At 44.1% G+C, this 16,787-nt stretch overlaps 1 pseudogene across 1 annotated transcript in view; it reads left to right on the forward strand.

Moving 5' to 3' along the window:
• Positions 1-300: 300 nt before the first annotated feature.
• Positions 301-16,787, forward strand: part of LOC146186114 (migration and invasion enhancer 1-like) — a 95,219-nt pseudogene continuing 78,732 nt past the window's right edge. Inside the window, exon 1 of the transcript XR_014708074.1 lies at positions 301-407. The product of XR_014708074.1 is annotated as a migration and invasion enhancer 1-like, transcript variant X2 (transcript). The remainder of the gene's footprint in view (positions 408-16,787) is intronic.

The raw sequence follows: 16,787 nt of genomic DNA on the forward strand, positions 1-16,787 counted from the left end.
CTGAATAAGTTGTGCGGCTGCTGTGCTGTTTGCTTTGTGCGCTAGATTTTGGGAGCTGCGTACTGCGTGCAGTGCATTGTATACTGTGCTGTAAGCTGCGGGTTGTATTTCGTTCACGTGCTTATCTGCGAAGAGGGGGAAGAAGGGGAGAGGGGGAGGATTTGTCGCGCATGATAAATTCGTCACTAATTTCACGTAAGCATTCTTGCATGATTTGTTTTCAGGTAACATCCAACACGCTGATATTATAGCATATAAATTAAAGCTGTTTGCTTTCACTCATTTCAGGGCAGATGGTCTGTAGAGGGGAGAAGTGGAAGTTGGGGCGGCTGAGTGCTACTGAGAGCTGATTGCACAAGGTGACGCAGTCCTGTCCTGAGTGAAAGCAGCTCTGCAACAAAAATTTTGTGAGTAAATTTGTTTATAAATCAACGCCTAATACACAGCGAAGCAAATCCTCCTGATTTCATTTACACTTATACGGAGGTACCTTATCCCATCCTCTGTCCAATAGGCGTCTTTTTTTATGTGGAACCCCCTTTTTCCTTAGCCCTCCTTTTAGTTTATAAAAAGCAAATACAAAAAAAGGACATAAAACGCTCATATCCCAGCCGAAGCCAGAATGACACCACGACTGCCAAAAGTGGGATAAAACTAACGGTGCTGGGGGAGTTTCCATTGTGTGGACTGGGTGCTTCGCGTCGTGAGCAAAGGATAACAGAACAGGAAATAGGCCGCACACTATTCCGCTGTCCCTGGAGATTGCCGAGCAAAGCCCCCTGCTTCTTCTCTCTCGTCCGTCCAATTAGTCTCACGTAGAAATGCGGGGGGACCCCAGCTGCTGTGCCGCCTGTCCGCATTCGTGGCGCTCAAACTCATTTCGACCCACGGGAATGCGCCGTGTCGCGCGCCACACATGCTGCAAGCGGCTTTCCTGTCACTGCGAATTTCGGATAGACTCAGTGTAGTGGGATTCCAGTGTAAACAGAGAGCTGAATTATTTGCTCGCGCACATCATCGAGTAGTAGGAATCCCAACGAACGAGTATCCACATAAACCCTGCTGGTATGAATGCACTTCGGGTAGGCCCGGCTTCCAATGAAGGTAAGCCTTATTATAGTGCACATTGTACAAACTGCGCACGCTGACTTTCATGCAGTTAATCGCGCATTTATGACCGCTCCGGTAATTCCCTGCTGTTGTTCGAGCTGTATTTCTCCCACAGTTCACGGTGCAGTTGTTGAGCAAAACAAATATACTGAGCGTGTGAACGCGCGTGCCTTCTGCGACAGCTCATATCGGTTTGACTTGGCAAACTGAGTGTCGCTGTTCTCCGAGCTAGCGAACTTGCTTCTCATAGTCCCGCCGTCGTTCGTTGTTTCCAACGTTCTCGAAAGCAGCACGGCTATTTACAATCGTCGACGTGCATCTATTCTCCCCCTGCTCTTCCACACTACAGCCTCTACACCCAGCGTTCGCTTCTCGTATGTTCAGGCGGATGAAATTCAGGCGCTTATAAAGGCAATACGTTTTTATAAATAGATTCTTACTCCAATGTCTTAACTAGTCTCGTCGCTAGTTAGTCCTGGCCTTTTGTGGCCGCACAGTTCTCCGAGCAGCGCATGTTTTCATTCGTATGTTTTCGTATTGCAGAAACCAAGAGACCAAAGAGACGGCAGCATGATGACGGAGCTCGCCCCTTTCGTGTCCCTTCATTCTGCGCGTGTGATTGTGCTATTTCATATCCAGTAGCAATGCTCAGCTGAGCTTGAATGTGGGAATGAGAAAGAAAAAAAAAACAAGAAAGAAAAAACGAGGTACTCAGCCGCACACAACTCTGTAGAAGCAGGACTGCACGTGTCGAGGTTCTTTCTATTCATAGACATTCAGCTCAGTGCAAAATACACTCAGCTATAGGTCTATGAATGCGACAGACGACGGCCGTATTACATGCGCGGCGAACACATTCATCTCGCTGATTCGCCTTCACGTTATGCGTAGGCTCGTGTTAATTGCCTCTGTGGTATACTAAAGGTCCTTTTACTTATATTGCATATATTCTGTTCTTGTATGTAGGTTTAAACTTCTTCGCTGGCTTTTCCGTTTGGCATATATTGATATATGCTGTCAAGGCTGTAAATGGAAATTTTCCTTAGCTGGTAAACATATCCGCAACCAGAGGTGGCAAACCTCATGAGCTTTCAGCCTAACCTAATGAGGTTGCCGACAACTCAAAGCAGCCACTCCGTTATCTGCGCGGGAACAGAACGACATTGGGCATTTGTTAATCTGCTGCGCAACTGTAGTACTCAATGGTGAATAGAGAAATGGTTCTTAGAGCTACATCTAATATAGCTACACAGCATCGGACACCCTGAAATGGTGTTGAACAGAGGTGGGAAATATTGCCTACCTTCTCCCGCAACCGAGACGGTGTCAGAGGATGGTTTCATGCTCTGCACGGGAGGAATATGCAGTCGCAATGCCTACAGTGCCTACTTTTCGAGCCGATTCCGTTTGTTTACCGCCATGGATATATAGGCTTATCACTTTATTTTCTCCGGCAGCGTACGATTGAGTTATTTTGATTTTGTTTGATTTAGGAGGTTCTAGCGTGCCGAAGTGGCTCGGGCTATGAGAGATGCCATAGTGGAAGGTTCCGGAAATTTCGACTACCTGGGGCTCTTTAACGTACACTGATTTAGCACAGCACACGCTTGCCTTGCATTTCGCCTCTGTTGAAAAGCGGCCGCCGCGGTCGTGATTCGATCTCGCGTCTTTGTGTTTCAGAGGTCAAGCACCCTAACCACTGCGCCACCACGGTAGGACGAAGTATTTTGGTATATTCATTAGAGAATTTACTGTGCAATGTCAGTGCACGTTAAAGAACTCCAGGTGGTGTAAATTTCTGGAGTACTCCACTACGGCCTCTCTCATAGCCTGAGCCGCTTTGTGACTTTAAATTCTATAAACCAAAGCATCATTAAACGACTCAAAACTGTTCGCTATAGACATGATAACCTTCGAGCGATTCCACGGTTGTGCAGACTGTACTCAAAACTGCCCTTCGTTATGTTTCCGTTCTCCGGTACTGAGTCACTAAACTTGAGACAAAAAAGGTTCGGAAACAAGCTGTCCAGCACGTTTTCAAAGTGAACATGTTATCTGCGACCAAAATTTCGCCCACTGTACCACCTAATAGAATAAAATAAAGGAACAAGAGCGCTGAATACTATTTAGGTCACACGTTCACACTGACAAATGACTTCTAACTTGGTGAATCTGCCTACATTAGAGCCAATTCTGTTCCGAATGAACAACGTATACGCTGACACCTGTCACCATGGCTGAAAGGCAGCTGTCGAGGCCGAGCGAGCCGGCTAAGTCGAGCAACTTGCAAATGACTACGCTTTCCTAAGACGACCCAAATGAAGACTGGCACATGAGTTTATTACTTGAAGTCTAGCGTAGTGAACGGTCTGCTAATAGCGGCTAACGCACATGGTAGCTTACTTACTGAACAAATTGGTCAGCACGTGTCAGGGGTTGCACTGACGCGCAAAGCTTCATAACGTGACCTGCAGAATAATTTAGAACGTTATAGCAATTCGGAAACGTACTACTGCGGGCGTCCCTTAATCCAGTACGGGTATAAAAACTCTCTATTACGTAAGAGGCCCTTCTTGGAGAAAACAAGTGACATTGACTGAGTGTCTTCTATAAAACAAAACACACTCAAAGGTCATGTACACTTATAGCAACATATCACAAGGTAATCATTACCTATTTCATGTATACACGCCTTCCTTTCACACACTAATGAAGAGACAGGGAATATAGGCGGCGAATATTTATAAGCTAGCACTCCGTTGCGTTTTGCTTATTTTAGTGGAAACATCGTTATAGCAAAAATATTTGGCGTTCTTAACTTCTTACATCTCTGTCTGAAAGTCTATGCAACGAGTCTCAGATGTGCCTCATTGATCCTACTTTCCCTCAGAATATACGGATTGGCATTTTGTGACCAACCAGTTTTAACCTTTAATCTATGCAGCATATGTAACTTCCAAGTAACTTTTTTTTTTTCTTTTATACAGGGTTTCTTTGTCAGTTGAATTTTTCCCTCTTACGCCATCGAGTGCTCTGCCATACAACGGCAGTAGATATCTTTTGCTGGTAACAAAGAATAAAAACCGGAAGTCATAACGCATGGTGATCATTATGGATTCTCAGAAACGAAATTTCATCTGCAGGGTACCTTACTTAATAAAACTGTACCAGCGGGCGTGCTTTCCTCCGGCCTCGTCTCGTTGCCATAATGCTAATTTGCCGTTCCCCCGTCCAGTAAATGCGCACGTGTAGCGTTAAGGTCTCCGTTATGTTGACAATACTTTTCTTTCGTTACAGCTTCTTTGTTTCTGCTTTTACAAATGACGGTTCATAAGTTTGCGCTACTTTCCGCAAGTACGTCCTTTGCCTATCTTGAAATAACCTAGCCTAGGGCTCTTTGAAACCAGTGCCGAAAGCTGACATTGCGCTTTAGTCATCAGGCATGACGTCATAGGTTGATAGAAGCGCTGGTCGTGTGAGATGGTCAAGAGTGGTGATGGGCGCGGCGATAGTTTGCAGCGGCACTTGGTTGTCAGCAAAAGTGTCTAAACAACTCCGCATAATCATGTTACAATCAATCCGAAAAAATGTTAATGCGCCTTAGCTCAGCTAAGCGCTGATGTGCAAACGAAATTTTTGTGATTCTTTGTTATGCTGTGTTGCTAAGCTAAGTTAGACTCATATAGATAATCTAGTTTAGAGAGCTGAAGTTCAATTAAGCATGGCCATACACCGCTGCGCTTGAACTCGTTCGTGGCTTTCAGCAAACCTCAAAGATATCATAGCCGGGTACAGATGACACAAAGATGTCGAGGGCATTTTGAAGGGGAAGGTCCCAGGAGGCGAACCAGATGGACAGTGGTGGTGGTGGAGGGAAAGGGTATGCAGGAGACAGGAATGAAGTGGGATATTGTGTCAGTCAATGTTGTATATTAACGCGGTAGCAATAAAGGCCCTGTACACCGAAAATCCGGCGTCGGCTGCCAGCGACGGTGGCCGTCCGCCGGCGTTGGCGCTGTAAACGAAAACTCCGAGCGTGGCACTGGCTAGCTAGCATCTGACGTGATGCGCGAGGAGTCGGTCTTTAGACTCCAATCTACTCAATGACGGGGTCAAATACTAACTGGAGGCTGGGTTGCCTGACATTATGTTCGGCAGGAGCTGCTGACTCGAGCCTCTTCTTTCATATGAGAGGGTGATATCAAAATCAGCCTGCCAGGACCCTTGTATTCAGGTTACCCTTAGGTCACGCAGGTACGTTCATGCGGCTTGGTTAGAGCGGGGCTTTATATGTGGGCTGGTAGCCTGTGGTATCGCGTCTTACTCTTAAAGTTTCGCAGGAGTGCGAAGTAGAAGAAGCGAAGCAGGGGCAGAAAAAGGAGCGAGCGCTGCCAGCTCCGCGCGTCGCACGTTTGAAGAGGCAGCAGCAGCGCGTCGCCGGATTCTTGCTCGGTGCCTGAGGCCCAATTCCCTTAAACTCTGATCTCGGCTCGACGAAACCGGTAAAGCTTTCGCTTTAGTAAAACCTGCCTCAATTTACCTTAGTAGAAAAGCAAGCCGAAGTGACTGACTTGAATCAGCAACCTAGTATAATTGTTGAAAACGTTTAGAAAACGAATAGCGAGTGTTATTGAGTACTTCTGGCGCCAGCGACAGGAACCTGCAGCAGTAGCACAGCTTTTAATGCATTCCTTTCTTAAGGTAAATCAGCCGCCCACTTATATTTTTTTCTGCAATTAGAAAAAGAGCCAGCGCTCACTTTTTGGGTCTCTATACGCATTCACAAGGGAAGACACAAATAGACGAAGCCTGTGTTCTCTTTTGGGATGAATCACTCTGTCCTGGTCAAAAATGATAAGCATTGTGTCCCCGCGAGGAACCGCATCAGCCATGCTTACCAAATTCCTAACGCCCAACCTCCAAATATTCATTTACCAATGAGTAGCAATGTTGTAGGGTAGAAAATCGCTCCTTTTACTTTTCTCAATGTATTTTTCAATGTAGTAATTTCGAATTAAGCTTCTCATTCTTTCTCATTCTCCTTCTCTCTTCTGTTTCTGCCCATTGTATTCCTGTTGCAGCAGTAAACATAGCAGCACTGCTGTGAATGTACCACTTTTGGAGTTATATTTGCTGCTTTCAGAGTTCATTTGTTTCTTCATTGTTTGCACACATCCCTTCATCTTCACTTCGTGTTATAAGCTGGAGTACGCATCAATAATATCTGCCCAATGGTTACTTATTTATTCGCCAACAGCGTAGATTGGCATTACACTGGGGAAGGCAGAGAAAACATCACTAAGAAGGGTCAGCCACGCAAACAAATCAGCATCGTATCAAGTAGCAATGACAAAATGAAAGAAGATTATCAGAGCACCGCAAAATTGAAATCCTTATTATGCCATTGAAAAGAGAACAACGTTACACATAATACGAGCAGTGTTTTAAGGTAATTTGTTCCAAATGCATATCGTTTTGGAAAACAAAAGCCAACAATCGAAATAGATCAGTCTTGAAAGTGATCTCTCGTACACAGAAACTGCCGTCTACGTAATCAGAAATATAGGGAGGTGCAAGTAAATATTTCGCCTTTTTAATTACCCTGCTTTTCGCGTTTTCTATGCAACGCCCTTTCGTCTTAATTAGATATTCTCTGTGCACTCATGACCTCATGAACTCATGAGGTCACTCATGAACTCTGTGCACTCATGAACTATATACCACATATTGTCACAAAGCTGGGAGGAGCTGCCAACTTTGGTCGCTCGTTTGAGGTGGGAAGATGGAACAGGAATCAACTTTCCAGCGTCTTGAAGGACGAGTAAGGCACGCTCGCATGGCTGGGTTAAACCAGAGCTTAATGTATCGGGTGATCAAATACGAACGCGGAGCTGAATAATACGGTATCGTGTAACCGTACGCTAATAAGGATGTGTAGGGCATTAGAGGCACAAGTTTAGAGACGGGTAACTAACCGAGCTAAAACTAGTGTGGGAACGAGGATCCCCAGGGGGAGCCACAGACTGGAGTCATTAGTGCTATCGCATCATATTTTTAAAGAAGGAGCTTAAGTGTCCCTCGTAGATTTATAGCGCTGGTGTCATTAAAGCCGCCGTGAGTAATTCGGTTGAGAAGGACAACCGTTTGGCTGGCTATACGCCAAGTCAAACAGTCGCAAACTGGGTTCAACCTTGAGGTAATCATTGAAAATTGTTTTTACAGTGATTAACGTCCACAAACGTTGCCATTGGGATTGATTAATTATGTTCTATACAATGTCACATTTCAATTTTATTAAATCTAGTTGGATATGTGAATCAGATCTGCGAGGATGCCTTATCAAATAACTAATTTTACATGGGTTAGCGCATTCTACTCGATTAAAGTACAATCGCTCTTCAGAGAACAATTTGGGAAACAACTTCTGCAGTACGTGTCAAGTGCTAGATATTAACGGCATATATGGGATGTGACGCTTTGATTTCACAATGAGCACGCTTCGGTCATTTAAGTGCTTGCTTGCGTGAAGGAAGTTCGAGCGCTTTCGCAATTACCGATCTCTAGATTGGACATTTCGTTTACGAGATCGTAAGCACGATATCAGCGTACAGAAAGTAAGGGCTTGCAAATTAATTCATGACCAAGGTTTACTCTGCGCAAACTACGATATTTGATAGCAAACCCTTCATTTAACTCAATTTCTCATCTATTGAATATTCAGCAGACTAGGGAGCTATAGATGGCAGAGCCTTTAGAGCATACTTAAATCTTCATTGTGCATGTTTTCATTCTTCCATGTGGCACACAAATACGAAGTGGAAAACAATGTTGCCATAATACGATCGATATGACAGAATATAATGAAAAAACTAAGAAAGTCATGTTTACCGGCTGTCGTTATTTTGATATGAACATTCCAAACTGTTTTTTTCTTTTGCTTGAAAAAAGAAGTGTTTGGCACATATACGCCAGCAAAGCAACAAAACAATTATATATGTAAATGAATAAAAAATAACCAGCGCAGAAAAGTAGGTGCATATGCTACTTCGTGGTCTTAAGAACGCATTTAGCTGCGTCGCTATATGTATATAGTGTTCAGGCAATGCGTTTTGTCACTGTAAGCGGAGATGAGCAATGGATGACGGTGTCATGCATTAGTAGAATTACGATTAGAATGACTCCCGGAGCCGAAATAGAGAAGTAGTAATGAGTGAAAAACTAGGACTCAGAAATAGACTTCAAGCTGCATATGATGTGCACCGTATTTGACGTCAGGGCAATTTTCAACTGAATGGGTCAATACGAGTTTTGCAGTGTGAGAAGACCATGTTTTGAAATGCTGGGGGTAATTATTACGTGAATGTTGTTTTGTCTGAGCTATCTGAGTAGCTAATAACAAAGTATTTGTTCTGACTGTCTTCTTTTGTGTGCGTGCAGGTGTTGTTTCCTGTTTCCTTTGACATTACGCAACCCATGTGAGGTGTTCATCAAACGGCGCTATGCTCCTGCGCGTTTTTTCCATCCGCCCATCCATAACGTGATATAGTTAAAGGCCTCGTTCTCCAAAAGATCCGCTGTCGGCACTGTCGGCGTTGTCAGCGAGGAATCATGGGCCGGGCTGTCGCAGGTAGTAGTTGGCAGATGACATGGTCATGCGCTGATTGGTCGTCGGGTTGTGTTGTCACGGGGCCGCATGAAGTGGCCGGTTTGGTATTCTCTACCAATTCGGGATTTACCATTAAGATGGGAGGGTGAAATCGCGATCCAGCCTTCGAGAACCCTTTACATTTATGTTTTTGTTGTATGGCCCTTCATATAATGCGGTAGCTTTACTCTATGGTGCGAGTATGTACGGTGTAATAGAGACACAAGTATAAAACTACTGATTAATATATAACCAATTTGAATGGGCGTGAATGAGTATCCGCAAAGGGAGCTGACAAGCGGGAGTCATTAACGAGGTCGCATTATGCCCTTCATGACACAGCTTAAGGAATGCACAAATTTTCCGCAGTGAAACGTTTTTGCGCTGATGAGAAGCGCGTCACCCTCGAGTTGCTCGAGGGAGCTCGTCAAAATTCGGCTGGGGCGCCAGCAGATGTCATGAAAACGCCGCGAACCATTGAAAGCTTTATTTGTTAATTGTTGTTAGCTTCAACAGCCGCTGCCAGCACGCGACCTTGCCCGTTTTATTGTAACGCGCTGAACGATTTCGTTCATGGTCAGCGCCGCCGAGACGCGGCTTTATCATTTTCTTTGTCGTGCAAGATGAGCCGATATATATCTCGAACGTTTCGAGCCGCTTGCGTCCGTTTTCACAATGTTACAGGGCGTTTATCTAGATACTTCTATGCCGTCTTGAAATTAAATACTTTAAATGCTTCGACGACCGACAAGCACAATCCTGCTGTTATCACCGCCGCCGAGTTGCTTATTTGTTTTTTGTTTTCTTTGTTTTGTTTTGGGGGGGGGGGGGGTGAAAGTCAGGCCAATAAGGAGTTAATTTAAGCGCAACATCAGTTACTTCATTTTCAGCCTTCGGCATTGCCCCGACTACGTGAAAATAACAATCACAAACTGAGAAGCGATAGTGTGGCAGTTGAAGGATGATTATGGGGGACGACATGAAGCAGACTAAAATTGCACATATATAAGCGCATGACTCTCAAAGTCTTAACTGTAGCGCATTACAAAAATAAGATACCTGGAGAGCTGCACTCAAGTTTCGCCTTACAGAGTATCATAATTGTCGGCCAATCGTTTTATTGTCTCTAATTTCTCTAAATATTGGTGTCGGATAATGAAAATTGCTTAAATTGCGGAACAAGTGCGCATGCCGCACGCGATTTTCAGAGCTGTAGGCTCTGGTGATTAGCTTTAGTTTTCAGTAAGTGAAAAGGCGTCAAACACGCGATCAATGAAGGTCAGAGTAAAAAGGAAATTGGAAAAAAAAACTATGCACAATGGCGGCAAAAGTATTGTTGAGGTCAACGAACATAGTAAATCTTGTGCAAAATAGCTTTCAAAACCAAAGTTAGAGAAACCGATATCGATTGACGCCGCCAATAATCGATAACTCCATCGACCGTTCGAGGAATTGCCAAACGGGCAGACCGAAAGTCTGGCCTTCCAAGCGTCTTTCGCGATTTTCTCGTTCTCTTCTCTTTTTCGCTCAGCCTTTAAATGTATTCGCGTCTTTCTGTATTCTTTCATTTTGCTCTAGGGAGCTCACTTCTCTCCAGTGACATCTATCAACAGGTCCATGATAATCGCAGCATTTTTTTAACCTCCAGTTTTTTACTGTAAAAATAAACAGCATAAAAGCACGACCGAATTCGTATTTCAAACGTTTCCTATAGCGGGCTGTCGAACAATAGAAGAACAGGCAATTATTAGGGAGTTTCAACGCAGCGTAGACGTATACCGGTCAAGCCTGGTACCTGTTGTCCATGCGCAGGGATGGTTGCGTTTCCCTATCTGCCCATAGCGCATGCGCAACAGGAACCATGGCTGATTCAATTTATATCTACGTCATTAGTACTTCTGAGCTACGGTAAATCTATTATTTGTTTTGAACTAATGCGTTACCTAAATAATCATTACGTTAACTGTAAAATTTTAACGCAAATTGAAAGACTTGAAAGGGAACCGCATTCAAGATCGGTAAAATTGGTTCACAAAGTTACTACGCCAGAGTCATTCAATGGTTGCGCTGAAAGCAAGGAAAGGTGCAGTGAAAACTGCCTCCTTTCTTAGAAAAAGCTAGGTACCTAATGACCCCTGAGAGGTTGGCGACTAGCACTGGCAGCATTTCGCTGTTCTCTAACACATTAGTCACTCCGCCGACCCGCTGGCGAAAGTATCTTTAAAGGAGCTGCCTGAATTTTCATTTTAGTTACGTAGATCTAGCGTGTGTACGTTCGCCTCCACTACGAAATATTTCAAACTATGCAATAGATAAATCTGGGGTATCCTTCCTCAGCTATAAGAGCATGCAAAACCAATAAATATTTATAAATTTTGTGTTATATATTTTGTTGGAATGCTGTACTGTCTTTTGAGCACTGAGGGAGGACAGTTCCTATAAAGATGTTTGACATAGGGTGAATTCCGACCATATAAATACCACTGTTTGATTTTAATAGTTGTTATTTAAAACGAAATACCTGTCTGCTAATTGAAATTGAAGTCACATGGCATTAAGCTAAAATAATGCATATGACCCGAGATAAAATAATACCAAGAGGTTAAACTCGTTCAAAGCAAAAGGCATGGCTAAGTTGCATCTGAAGATAAAAGCCTTTCTTGGCTTATTGGCAACGGAAATGTTCGCAGGAAATGTCCGCAGGAAATGTCCGCAGGAAATTTCCGCACGAACTGACGCTTAAAAAAAAAAAAAAAAAAAAAGTCTCTCTCTGACGAGAATCGAACCATTAGCGCTCCGACATCCAGCCAGGCGCACAAACCACTGTACTGTGTGCCGGACTTTTTTTTTTTTTTTCTTTTTCAGCATTACTCCAAACCGGGCTTGTGAGAAACCGATCGTAATTCTCCTTGTCTAGCTTAAAGATGATAGTAGCGATGACGATGCAGCTAGTTATAATGATAATGATATTGTAACGATGGCAATGACGGTACGTTTAGTTGATAGTGATGATAGTAGTGATAATGAGAAGGATGGTGGTATTTGGGATGACAATTAAGATGCACTCTGTATAAATATTCCTGCAAAGTGGCTTTTTTATTTCCGAAACGGACTTAAGCGCAGTACTGTAACTTCTTGCAGCGTCATCGCCCGCCATTGTTTTTAAGGTTTTAAATATATCCTGGGCTTATTTATATCCCTTAGTTATTTCCAGGAACATCTCGCTTGATCGATTTCGCTTCATATTATCTCCTGAGGGAGCAATTACCTGCGTTCTTGGGTGTGTCTTACGTTATTGCCGTCGTGATCGTTGTTGGCGCCGCTCAGATCTGTGCTTTAGTTAATCTGGCACTCCTGTGACGCGTTGGCTCAAGAGCTCCTGTTATTTAAAGCTGCGCTGTGTTGAGTCCTCCCGCCGTAACGCTGATCATTACTTGCGTAGAAAAAATATTAAATCGATCGGCCGCCCTGTTTGTTGTTCTTGTATCTTCCCTGAAAACGCGATGAAATATAAAACTTGCATTACGAGGTCCAGGCAGCAGGCGCCGTCGAAATACATTCAGTTCTTTCTCGCTCTTCTGAAATGTAGACGCTACGAGCGTCGCATTTTTACGGCTTAGAGAGAGAGAGAGAGAGAGAAAATAAAACTCAATACCCAGTGGCATTTCTAACTCGTAAACTCAGATGGTGGAAGCGTGCGTTGATGCGACGGTTGATGGCTCGGCTGCTTCGTCGTGCCAGAAAGAGACTCTCAGCCAGAGTACAACAACTAATAAAAGAAGAAAAAAAAATTCCCGTAAACTCTTAGTGTCCGAAAGAAGCGGAGTGTCACCGGCGAGGCATTTTCGGTATGCTCACACTTCTGGCTCGAAAACTCCGCGCTCTTTCGTCGGCTACTTTTGGGGGCACGCCTCATTTATACACATCTTTTTTAAAGTGCACTCGAAAACCAGTTTCTGCGCCGAAACTAATGGCGAGAAAAAAAGAGAGAGAGACAAGCATTCAGTGCCAAAGAAGAATTTTAGAGTACCACGTGAATTCCGAAGAATTTAGCCACCGCGGTAAAATAGAAAAACGAGTAAAAGGACCCCTTCACAGCGATTACGAAAACTGTTTTTTTTTTTTTTTTGCTTCTGTTATTTTGTTCTGGGAACAATAAGCTATCGCGAATATTCAAGCTCTTTTCGGCTGAGGCTGGGCCAGTGTACATTGCACTCGAAGCTTTTTGACTCTGTGTGGACATATACTTCGGTCTCCCTAACCGCAGCTGTTTCGGCGTTCTACCTCCAACATGGATGGATGGATGGATGGAATATGGGAGCGTCCCCTTTGAAACGGGGTGGTAGCAGTTGCTATCTTGCTCATTTACTGGCGTCCATGTGTCGCCAGATGAAACGATTTTGCGCGTTTTCAATACTACGAGCATTGTGGAGAAAGAGAGAAAGAAAGAAAGAAAGAAAGAAAGAAAGAAAGAAAGAAAGAAAGAAAGAAAGAAAGAAAGAAAGAAAGAAAGAAAGAAAGAAAGAAAGAAAGAAAGAAAGAAAGAAAGAAAGAAAGAAAGAAAGAAAGAAAGAAAGAAAGAAAGAAAGAAAGAAAGAAAGAAAGGAAACGTTGGCTGTGGTTTAGCTCTGGTTAACCCTGGATGAATTGCGAAAGCAACGGCTGTATGGCTACGCTTGTCGCCAAATGAAGAGTGGGATGCATACGTTCACTCACCAGTGTTAGATCATTTTTATGCACCAGTTGTTCGCACACAGAACACGCATTTCCAAATGGGTTGTTCGTGAAGTGGCGGTGAACTCTCGCGTGGCCGACTCGTGCTCGCCCACTCTTTGTGCAAAGTATTCGCGCCGACCACCCTCGACGTCTCTAGACATAACGATTAAACTACCCAAAGCCCTCTTCCTTCTTTTCTCGAGACGCGCAGCGCGCTCTTCATCCGTTTCTTCTGCACGCCGTCTCATGGGGGTTTCGTTGCACCTGCCATTTGTGGCTACGGCATACGAGTGTGGAGCCAAAGTCTTGGCTGCGGGCGAGCGAGCCTTGCATCGAACACAATTAGCGTTCCGTCGACCGCGTCAGATTTCACCGGCGTTTTAGGTGGTGGAGGTAAAGGCGGTTATTGCATCCAAATATGGGGGACACTGCCTTTAAAAGGGTATGACGCGATAGCGTAGGCTACCAGCCCACATATAAAGCCCCGCTTTAAACAAGCCGTATGAACGTGTCTTAGTGGCCTATAGGAGTAACGTGAATACCAGAGGCCTGGCAGGCGGATTCTGACATAACCGTCCCATGTGAAACGAGAGACCCAAGTTGGCAGCTCCTGCCATTTGCGGCTACGGCATAGGAGCATGCGCGACGAGCCGAGATGGCTGGCGTAGTGTTGCTTTCGCAACAAAAAATTTTCATGACAACAAAAGGATAAGTGACTATTATTCTTCCATATTAAGAGTTATTCCAAAAATATGAAAACTTGCCAACCGAGTGCCGAGCGTGTGACTGACCCTTAGTGCACAGCGTTTCACGGGGCGGAAATTGCAAAGTTACGAATAGAAATTTTGTGCTGAAATTTTGGAACATTTTATTTAGCGCTGGCCACAGTCGTGACGAAAAGATGTAAGCAACCTATCATAGTACATACATCTCTGCGGGCTCTTTGGCCTCTCCCCCGCCGCCGCACCCAAATTGTCTGTGTTGCACAGATTGGGTTCCGCTGTTCATCGCACAGTCAGTGCCAAGTTCTGTTCTCCTGATACTAATTTACCAGTGGTAAATCTGGTCAGAAGTGTCGAAGGCGTCTTTTTGGGGCATTTCAAGACGGAATCGGTGTCAGTCCGCAAATGTGGCATGCTGTTGACAGACAGGTTTGATGAAAAGTTCCCAGGCCACACAGTCTGTTTTTGAGCAGTATACTCGGGCAGTTACGATATCCAGCAAGTTCAAACTTTTTGTAGATGGAACTATAAGCATCTATTTCGCATTTGAGATCCATGATAACTATAATAGCATCTTAACTCAGTCAAAAAAGACTAAAAGAGCATGCAAAATATGATAAATACTGTGTAGTTTATAGTAATGTCAGATATTTCCGCAGCTCGTTTTTACTTTTTGCATTTCTGTTGTCTTTCTGTAGTTTTTTTTTTGGTATCCTGTAGTTCTGTAGTACTTTTCTGTGGTAACTACACGAAATTTCGTTACAACAAGAAATGATGTCACTATACGTTTACGACGTAAAACTATAATATATTTTGTGGAACGGAAAGAGAAAACGTTGTGTACATTTTTTAAACGGGGGAGTATTGGGATATAGCAGACTCTGTGGCTTGGGAGCATCTGAAGAATCCTCTAATTATATTCAAATGATTGGTATCATGGTAGCGTTTCTTCCATCAGGAGAGTCACGCCATTCATTTGCTGTCTACACCACCAAGAGCAGCGAAGATACAAAGAGGATATTAAATGATCAAAATTTTATTTCAGCTTACTACGGACATTCAGCTAAGACACTGAAAATCCTTCAGAGAGTGTTACTGAATCTGAGGTCAGCAAATATGGATCTTTATTTACGTTTTCGTTATATAACGTAAAATAGAGCTGTGGTTCGTGCTCTATAGTCATAGAACAAACAGGTTGCGATTTCCCGAGTACCAAGCCTGTGATATTATTATTTACGACGCTCTGCAATCTCGCTTCGCTTCGGGTCATGTTGCCTACCTGTCACGTTTTCGCATTTGCAAGTAATTGCTTACAGGCGCCAAATTCCTCATTTAAAAACGGCGGGAGAGAAACGCCAAGCACGCAAAGAATATTAATCATTCGACAAGGAACACAGACGCGTGAGAGTGATCGCAATTCTTGTCTGTTTCTTCAATGGAAAATGGAACCGCTAATTCATACGACCACCAAACTTTGAAGTGAGCCGGTCTCTCGAGCCCCATAGCACCTTTTAGAATGCATCCTGGCACACCCCGATTGTCCGCCCAGAGCACGAACTGCACACTCTGGGCTCCCTTTCGCTTCCCTTCCCCCGACTGCTCCTGCAGAAGCGACGGGATGGCTCGCTACTCCGTCAGCATGTCAAGCAGCTCCACACCATTCCGCGACTATTTCCAAATCACTTTTCTCCACTCCACCTCTCCAGTTAGGCGCTTGTGCTACGTACGCAAGCTGCTAGGCGCAGTAGCCAGGCCCCAGCACGCGACTAGGCAAAATTCAGACTCTTTCGGGGTGGTTTCTTGGTGGTGGTTTTTGTTCTCTCGATCTTGGTGCGCGTTAAACGGCTCAAGCAATCGGCGGACGGCAGAACGGTGAAAATTTAGGCAAGCTGAAAACGGTTTATAATGTTGAAACACTACCAGAAGAAACTCACTGAGAAAAAAACGAGCAGAACGCAACCTTTTTTTTTTCTTTTTTTTTTTTTTTTTCCTGAGCGTGTTGGTTCCTGCGGTGCTATAACACTTAAGGAATCGAGAGACCATTTCCTTTAAAATCCAGCCCCAGAAATTGTGAAACTGCCACTCCGCCGTAATGGCCGAATGGCCTTGGCGTATCGCTACTTACGCAACAGCCCTGAGATCAAACGCCAGTTTCAGCGGCCTCATTTTACTATGGTGGAGACTAAAGGCGCCTGTGTGCTATGCGACGTCAGTGCAAAGAGGTTCAAAAAAAGACAGGCAATCGATATTCCTGGCAAGAAAAATCGTTTAAATTGTCTAAAGTGTCACTGCAATTTTGATTGCTCGAATTTAGGAACGTCAGTGCAATCGTATTCGTGGTGACTACAATAAAATAAAGACAGCGGGAGGGATCGCCATAGCGCATGGCTAGGGAATCGTGTAGTAAGGCGGCAGTTATTTCGTTCTCCCGTTCTTATTTTTTCTTCTTGCTTCTGCTTTCGAAATTGTGCACCTGACATCGGAAGACTGTTGCTAGCGCCGTAACGAGCTACTTTCTAGTGTTATTTGGGCTGTATTTGTGTATCTTGCGGACAGTGGTGACGACCTCGAGATAAATCAGTGCTTATTAAAGA

Source organism: Amblyomma maculatum, chromosome 6 (assembly GCF_055883805.1).
Source record: "Amblyomma maculatum isolate TAMU_Amacu chromosome 6, ASM5588380v1, whole genome shotgun sequence".
NCBI lineage: Eukaryota > Metazoa > Arthropoda > Arachnida > Ixodida > Ixodidae > Amblyomma > Amblyomma maculatum.